Source organism: Bolinopsis microptera, chromosome 1 (genome assembly GCF_026151205.1).
Source record: "Bolinopsis microptera isolate Bmic1 chromosome 1, MBARI_Bmic_1.0, whole genome shotgun sequence".
Lineage (NCBI taxonomy): Eukaryota > Metazoa > Ctenophora > Tentaculata > Lobata > Bolinopsidae > Bolinopsis > Bolinopsis microptera.
Window position 1 is genome coordinate 3138127 of NC_087072.1, and position 9256 is coordinate 3147382.

A 9256-nucleotide genomic window follows, 5' to 3' on the forward strand; every position below is an offset into this window, starting at 1 on the left:
ACGTATAAAATTACAAAGTTATAGGATCAGATCCTGTCTGCGGTTGAAATAGTCTACCTCGCATTCTTAATGAATATGTAATTAATCTCACTCTTGAGATCATACGCTCCCAATATAATTTCAGAAACTATTCGATCACGGTAGTAACTCAGGGTATGGATATCTTTAATGAAATTTAATTGTGTCTAAGGCCTAAGCTGATATAATTATATCAAGTGGAAGGGCGGCAATCTTTTATCCCACCCATATCAAGTCGTTGAGCTTTAGCTCTTCAGTCTAAGGGGGTCAGGTATGAAAATCATGCAGTCCATTGTGATTGAAAACGTGAAAGATACAGTTTTTCTTTTTTATTACTGTATCCTCCTCCCCACCGGGTTTAAACCTAAAACGTAAAATCATAAAAACTTGGAAATTGGCATCGTCACGTTTCAGTTTGTTGAATGATGGACGTGTTACCCGCGATCTATATTGTAGCAATATGTATCACTCCACTAACATCAGCTAACGATGGTAATCACATTATTTTCAAAAGGTTTCTGTGGAAAATCTTTATCGTATCAATCCCATGTTCTTGTGCCCGCTTATACAGTAGTTGACATAGTTACCATAGTCTGCGAGTAACCGCGGGAACCGAGTTTACCTTTTATCTTCTTCGAATAAACATTGCACTAATGATTACTACTACTAGGGTGATTATTATGATTGTTATGACTACAAATAATATGAATAAATTAAGATATTTATTATATAAAAATAATGACAGGCTGGGCCGAAACTACTTAACGAAGAACTTTTGGGTGTTCTGAAACAGTAGCCAAATATTTAACGGGTGATACTCGTAAAATAGTTGTTCCAATTATTATTAGGACCGTCGACGAGTCCAACTCGGCGCGCGTCCTGGTAGGTTGTAAACCTACAACCAAATATGGTTGCATAAGATAACACGTCCAATACCTGGAATATCATGGGGGATTCGAGAAGTATATAATTGGTTCGAGAAAAACTGGGTCGAAGCTTATATGACCATATTTGGAAATTGTCTCAAACAGTCACCAAATATGGTCACAAGATAATATACGTCAATTAATTGTTCGAGAAAACTTGAGTAGAAGCTTTTGAACACAATTCGTTAACATTTCATTAATTGGTTAAGATTTAATCGTCTTCAGAAATATTATATTTTTGCCTCTTTCATTAGAAAGCTAGATCTAAAATTGTACCAACTACGTTTTAAACGGACGCAATTAATAATTGGAAGAAAATTAAAACAGTTTGGTCCGTCATGCACGATAACATTTTTAATATACAGTCAAACCTCTCTAGTCTCTAGACTGAGAGGTTTGATTATATTTGTGATTCACGTACCCTAGATTAAATACTTAGTGCAGTACGAGGATTTGATGATCCCAACTGCGACAACAGAACTACCGTGCGTGTCGAACTAGTACGTGTACCTAGGTTTGTAATCAGTAAATTATGACGCTGTGAAACTATCGGACTACGATACCATGGTGCCACCCTGCCCATGGCAACATTAAAATATATTGACTCTGTTACATCGTTTCCTCAATAAATGTATTTAATTGTAGTAGTGAAAATAGTTTGATTTCATTTAACCCCTATTTCCTGATAGTTATACTTATAGAGAAATTTAAAGAATTTTTGATAAGATTTACAAATCCCCAGACAACCACAAGACTGCTTAACCTAGTCATCAAGCCGGTCATTAGATTGCCACGGAGCATCATACTACCACCTCTTGTGAGCCGCCCCGGAGTGCAGGCAATCACCGCTCAACTTCCTGCACCTAGCTCAGGTTCAGTCTCCCAACAAAGTCATGACACCACAATTTTTCGTCGCTATACAATTCAAGCTAAAAGCACGTCTTACCTAATTACACGATTTGTGGAGATTTTTATTAAATCTGATTTTAAAGATTTTACCTAACTTTCGACCAATCTTTATCTACCAATGAGTACGCCGTCTGAACTACTAATGGTCAAAGTTATTCAAGCAATTTATACTGGATAAAATAAAACAGTTAATAATGAAATGACAATTTCTGATGTTAAAGGAATTGGAAATCTCTTAGTACGTACTTTTTTACCATGCAGCTCAAATGTCATGGAAAGTGGTCAGATCTTGGGGAGAAACAAAATATCGAAAATGCCCTGAGCTGAGTTCTGTCCAAGGAATTTCTCAGTAAAAAATAAATTTTATAAATTGTTTATAGTGTCTAGTTAAGTGTCTACTTTGCAAAATTTAGAATTTAGAAGTGGAGCAAATTCAACTTAGGTACTCAATGCTCTCACAGTTATGCAAGATATTTGGACACCCGTGTCCCGTTACGGTTACGCTTCTTGCACGTTCTTTAAAGTATGGGACCCTGTGCCAATCGCAGCCTGGTATTATGGTCAGATGTTGGGGAGAAATCCGTCGTACTAAGGTATGGAACGTCCTCCGAGAGTCGCTCGGGGCATGGATATTTGGAGCGTAAGGCAGTAATTCCTTAGATTAAGACCATTATACCACCCACTAACCGGTTATGTCGATGAAAAAGATTTTTATAATTCAGTAATAGTTGGTCAAGTCGGCTTCATTAATCCTTCAGAAGTAGAAGGAGGTATGGCAATCTGCCAGCATCAAAAGTAACTTTTCGGAGATTATTAGACTTTGAAGTTGTCCTTATATTCTTCCTTTTTTCTTGTCGAGAGCTGATCTGTGAATCGATATGATTTGATCTCCATTCTTTATCTATATTCTATTGATCGCCTTTTCGTTTGAATTTTCTCAGGCGAAATCAAAGGTTCTTTTTACAATAAATTAATGCTCATCATCACGTACTTGTCACGTACGTGCGAAAGTAAAACATCAACCATCGCTAATAGAATATAAGCTGCATTATCTGCTAGAGTAAGTTAAAATTGAAATTCTTTAACGTGAGGACTAATTGCATTTTTAGAACAACCCCGATTTGGCACAATCACCATATCGTATGATAAGTATTAAAAATTCCCGTGCTTCATTTTTATAAAAATCACGTTCCTAAGTTCACGAACATTTATTAATATTTCCACTCTCGATAAAGCTTCCTGGAGAAGTTGCTTTCGTTGCCAAGTAGAGGTGAATTAGTACTCATAATCTAGACAGAAAATTGCAAGGCACTTTAAGGGTAGTTTTATCCGTTGGAGATTGCGTCTCTGGATTTATTGCTCTACATCGCGATTCGCGTGTCATCTGACTAAGTTCTAATCGTCATACAGAATACCCTAATCGTTTTATTAATACACTAACCCTAACACTATAACCTTTAGCTGATCCAACTTAATCCCTAACATCATCCAGATTCCAGATCACTTATAAATCATTTCTCTTTTAAAAAGACCTTTCCTACAGAAGTCCCACGTGTAACGCGGTTTCTTTGGATGAAGAAAATTATCATTATTATGCTGAAAAACCGCTTCGTACAAGAGTTTTGGTTATCCAGACTCCATTCAGTGCCCTCAAACGCTTACTTCTTCGCCGACAACAATGCAAACAAGCTTTTTAGGCCATAATTGTCCTAACTCATATACGAATGTGCCAGTTGCGGACATTTTACACCTATCAAGACGTCTCCCCACAGAGAGACCCAATAGAAGGAATGGAGTACTCTAGTGAAAAAATCGTTCCGTAAGAAATTTTTACGTACTTATCAAATTATCTCTAGCTAAATTTACAAATAAACGGTTGGGGATTAGGAAACGGGCTTCAAACCAGCGTTGGCAGATTAAACACGTCTTACATAAATAACTTTACCTCTTTAACGTACTAACGTCAGTAAATGTAATTGTAATACGTTGTATTTTTTTGTTTGTTGCGAAAATAGTTTAATAGATGACACGTTAAATCCCTGAAGTGTCTTATTCTAGTTCCAAAAATTAGTGACCACCACATCACCATCACCATTCATCAACTAACTATAACTATGTCTCGATCATGACCGGCATTTTCTTTGGAGAAAAAATAACATTCTTGTACCAGGTCATTGCACGTGTATTTTGAGCTTGAGTTTTTGCCCAACTTATTTGAGATTGTCATCTTGACAGTTATAACTTATAACACGTACGATTATTACGTCACATCACCTGTTACTGATTTGAATTGAGCCGTTCACTCCTATTTTCTTTGGACGTAGGCCGTAGATGCTTAGTGCTTACATCATGTTTGCGTGCATCAGTCCAAATAAGGAAATAAGGTCTGGGACCCTGTACCAATCACTAAGGATAAACTGGACAGATCTTGGGAAGAAATTCAACGTACTAACGTATGGATTTCGACTCCCAGAATCTTCCAGTATCAAAAGTAAATCGTGTTCTTTACGATTCTCTTACGGAATTCCTTCTTGAGATTTTGTTCGCTGATCAATGAAATTTGTTAAGTTTAACTTTACCTTCCCCATTGGGAAATGTAGTCTTATTTAAATTGTGCTTGCTAACTGCTTGTTATCTTATGTTTGGCTCAAATACCTGATTGTCATGGCTTTCTTGTGCGAATGATTTCTTCAAGTTCAAGGAACTAAAAATGCGCTTATTTTTGAGAATTGCATAACTCTATATATTGGGGACAATTTATCGTCTTTTCCTTTCTACTTTGCCAGAAGAATTGAAACAATATTTTGTATAAATTCATTACTCATTCTGTCTTAATTAGTTTAATTTTTAGCAAATTATGGATATGGTGTGGTAGGGTGCATAAAGCAAATCAATGCCTCTGTTAAGACCTAAATAATGGTTACCTTATCTCCTATGATTAAGGTTTAACTGATTTAGACAGGGTAAATGTTGTTGTGAACAGGGAATTAGGAGCACCTATGGCCTCCCAGAACCTAGGTAACACGTTACTTGAGCTATAGCTGTGAAATAAAATTGTATCGATGATAAAATATGAGCAATTCGATCATTTCATTATGTACTAGAGAGAATAAGTGGTCTGACAGGTTGTTCGGTAAAAAAGCTTTTAATTAACATGTGCCAATCGTCTTCAGCTTCATTTTATTGCTATCAATTATTAATCAATGATATGATAATAATCGAATGATGATTCCCTCCCTTAAAAGCTCGAATGGCGACAGGAGGAGGGTGGAGCTAACAGCCCACAATCTAAATTATTGCAGGGCTGTGGGCAGGTCTTTACATTTCCAACCACTGATCACTAGCTCCTGAAGTTGTGAGACGACGATTAACGACAACTAAAACATTTTATTTAATTTCTAAACTTATAGAGCACATTGTGGCAAAGGCGGTCTCAATGTGCCATGTGGTAATTATCAACAAATCTAGTTTGTTTGAAGCTTGCCGAAAGTAGCTTTCTCCAATCTCGTCCGGTTCCAACTTCCACATCTGTTTTATTTCAAGTGTTAAATTCAGCACGACATATAAAGCACAGTCTACTTCTCATGCAGTCTCACGAAACTTCTTTTTAACAAACACAGTTTCAAACTGGAGATATCAATCCTTTTTCTAGTTCGTTCATTGCAACCGTACGTACCACTGTGTTTCCGTCATGATAATGTTATCAATATCTCAAGATCCTTGGTTTGTCTTTTTGTTTTTAATTTTCTTTTGGACGAAGTCTCCTTATAACTCTCCTTTATAGCCTTCTTTTCGCATGTTTATAACATTTATACTAGTATAAATAGTATACACTACTTTATAATATTCGTTTAATTTAAACATCTAAAAAAGGAAGGCAGCCAGTTCGATAGGTCGTTAAGTTTTACAATCGTGTAATATAAATCATACCAGACTGTGCCAATATATCTCAAGACTTGTGAGGATTGCCAACTTATTGAGTATTGACTCATCGTATTAACACGTACCCCTACCTTTCCATTTATTAATTAATAATTTAAGCAAATCATTAATCCAAAATTGAACTGAATCATTGATAAGTGTAAACAAACATAGGAAACGCGTGCCCATTCCAGCTGACCTGAGGAAAAGAAAACACGTGAAACACGTGAATCGTGCTTACCCCGCACGGTGCATTGGTACATACACGTGTAGGGTGGTACAAGCACGTTCAGAAAAGAGAGATTTGTCGTAAAACATCACGAATTTCGAGCATCACAAATTTTAATGATAGCAGATGAGCGGAGGATGGATCAGAAGGTAACAAGGTAGGTATAAAATAAGCTGAGAATCTCAAATGTTTCTCTAAAAAGAAAACGAAGTTGCTGATTACTGAAAAGATTAAAAAGTAGACTGTCGATAACATGTTGATAATCAGGAAGGACTAAGGAGGAGGGAAGTTTTTAAAATAGAGCAGAGATAAGAAGTGGTAGAGAAAGAACAGAGGAAACATTAAAACAATTAAAGGTCTATTTAAATGTAAGGCATTTGTACAGATCGCAGAGAAATTGTAAAGAGTTCAGAAATTTAGTGATTGATTATAGTATGAAAATTTTTAAATCGTTTTCACTTGTATCGTTACTAGTACTTTATGGAGCAGTCCGACCACTGAGGGTAGACATTAAGAAGAGTCGATAAACTAATTCTCAAGACAGGGTACAGTATGTACAAAATAATGTCTGAATCTCTTCAACCTCCTATTCCTCGTTAACAATAATGACCTATAACTGAAGTTGAATTTGATCAATTTCTGTCCCGTCAATATAATGACATTCTAGAATGCCCTTTTGTTTTGTCAAATATTGCCCATGTTATTGGTAACCTTGCAAATTTTTGACAATCCAAATTATATCGGCTTACAAAACCAAGTGCAATAGCGTATTCCAAAATGAATCTTTTAAATGCTCTTTTGAAACACTTTAAGTTGCACTATTATAATACCTGACCGAAGTTCTCGAATTTTGAAAAATTCCGCTGTTTCAAGGTCTAGCCAAAAATCAGCCTCATTGTATTTTCCGAAAATAATTTTGTCCGATTTATAGGGTCTAGGAATCTCCGGTTAGTGAAAGACTTGGTATACCCAGTGCATGGAGGCTGCGATCACTATGCTGTCCTGCTGCAGAATTAAAGCCATAGACGGCTTGATTTATTAAAACATGTTTCTAGAAACAAGTTTCTCACAAATTCTAAATATAATGCCCAATTTACTTGTTTTTCATCAAATTTCGGCACGTAGTAACTTATATTTAAACGACAGACGACTAGCTGGATCATTCATGGCTGGGCTTAAAAGTTTAATAAATTTTGGGACAAAATTCGTTAGATTTCCCACTTTTCCACTATTTCTCGGTCCAACCAAAAATAAGATCACCATGCATATAGGGGATATAATGTTATCATAATAATGAACGTTTTATTTAAGGTAGGTTTAATTTTGAAGATTCTCTACCCTGAGTCCGTCTATGCACACTGCACAGTTACCTAAGTTAAATCTAAATCTTATATTCAGCAGCTTAAGCGACTCACGCGCGCTATCCGCGTGATGTTTTTGGTCAGGTGACCAAATGCACGTGACCTCGGACTGTCAACTGCACGTGAGCCTGAGCCGCGCATCCGTCTCATACACATGTTACACTCATTAGTTGTAACAACTTGAACTCTGCTGACATACGGTATCGTTAATTGTTTTGTATCAAGGACTTGCTTTCAGTGCGCCTTTCGCAGATCGGGACAGCTTAAAAGCGCAGACTCTGAGCCTAAAAGGAATGCTTTTTACCTTTGATATATTACCTTTATCAAATATCAATCCCAGCCACCTAAAAGTTTTCCACCAAATTACGCGGGCGTTTGAAACGTGTTTGTATGATGAAATGACATTCATTTTCCTAGACTCACTCCTTTCGGGATGTTTGAAGTTCATGCGGCCGAATTACTTCGAATTTTCACCTTCTATCAGAAATGCCCTATAACCAGTGGATTTTATTTGAAGAGCCTATACCATGTGGATCGTATAATGGATCACGTTTGGTGGCTTTACTGTGCAGTGTTCGTTGTACAGAGTTGGTTGCGATCTAATTTATTGTGTCTGTTACGCCTTATTCTGTCGACACTCCGTAAGATCAGGACATTTAAACCAATGACATGGCCCTTCTTTAGACACAGACAGAGCCCATTTTCTCTCTAAGCTGGCCCCGTAGTTAGCTTACGTTGTAATTGTACATTCCATCTCATGTAACCCGCTACCCGCTTCTTTTCGAAGCCATTATCCGAGCTGTCATAATGGCTGACATTTTTCAAGACAGCCAAATCTTACAACGGCCCTTCGGTCAATTTTTGGCTTTAGTAAATTCTTATTTCCGGAAAATTGCTCAGCTCTGCACAATCGACAAACTGTGTCTGTTGGAAAACAGCGGTGGAAAAAGGCGTGTTAAGTGAGACTGAAGAGTTGGGTAATATTCTGAGATACTCTAATTAAAGAAGCCAGGTAATGGGTTCTGCACAATGAGTGATCACCCCAACTTCCGTCTCTGAAAGCGTTAGCACCTATTATCTGGTTTTCACACATTTCTTATCAGCTCAATATCTGCTGACTTCACTTTTTATAAGTACCTTGCTTTAAATCAACATTTTTACTCTTTTTAACTTTTTATCTCATCTTATTCGCTTATTTTAAAACCAGTATTTTCCCTTTGATATACGAGATACAGCATGAGCAGGACCAAGATTGAGTTTAGATAACTTTCCAGGTGATTCCGTACGTGCTTTATCCACTGTTACTGTTTTAAATTGTTCCTTTACAAAAAGGAATCCCCAAATGGCAGAGACAGACCTCGCTATTTCCCAAATTAACTGTGAAGTCCATAAATTCCCAGAATAGTATTAGCAGTTAGAAACTTATGTCAGCACGTGCTAGTAATGTCAAGTAGCTAGATAGAGTCGGAGGGTAGCTTGGTAACATGTCAGGAGTAGTTAGGTAGAATTGCAGGGTTGCCGGGGTTACATAGGTAGGGTTGCCAGGGGTTACATAGGTAGGGTGCCAGGTGAGAGGGGGTTGACAGAGTTGGACTTCCTTCAGGGGACAGGACCGAGGTGGACAGGAGTGAACAGGCGGTCGAGGGAGCCGGCTGACCGGTTTAAAAACGTGCTCTGTTCCCGTACACAGTGCCAAGCCCTGCAAGGTTAGTCACCGGCTCTGGGGTAGTAAGAGAGTGAGGCAGGCTGGACTGGTCGGTCTCTTTTGGTTTGAAGTTTGAAGCCACCTCTCACAAAGTAGACATCATCTTTAGTCCGGTGTGCAGGTTTTAACAGGTCTCTAGGTCTTCAATCAATTCTTGCTATTATCCGTAACAGTCACTAAGGATTGC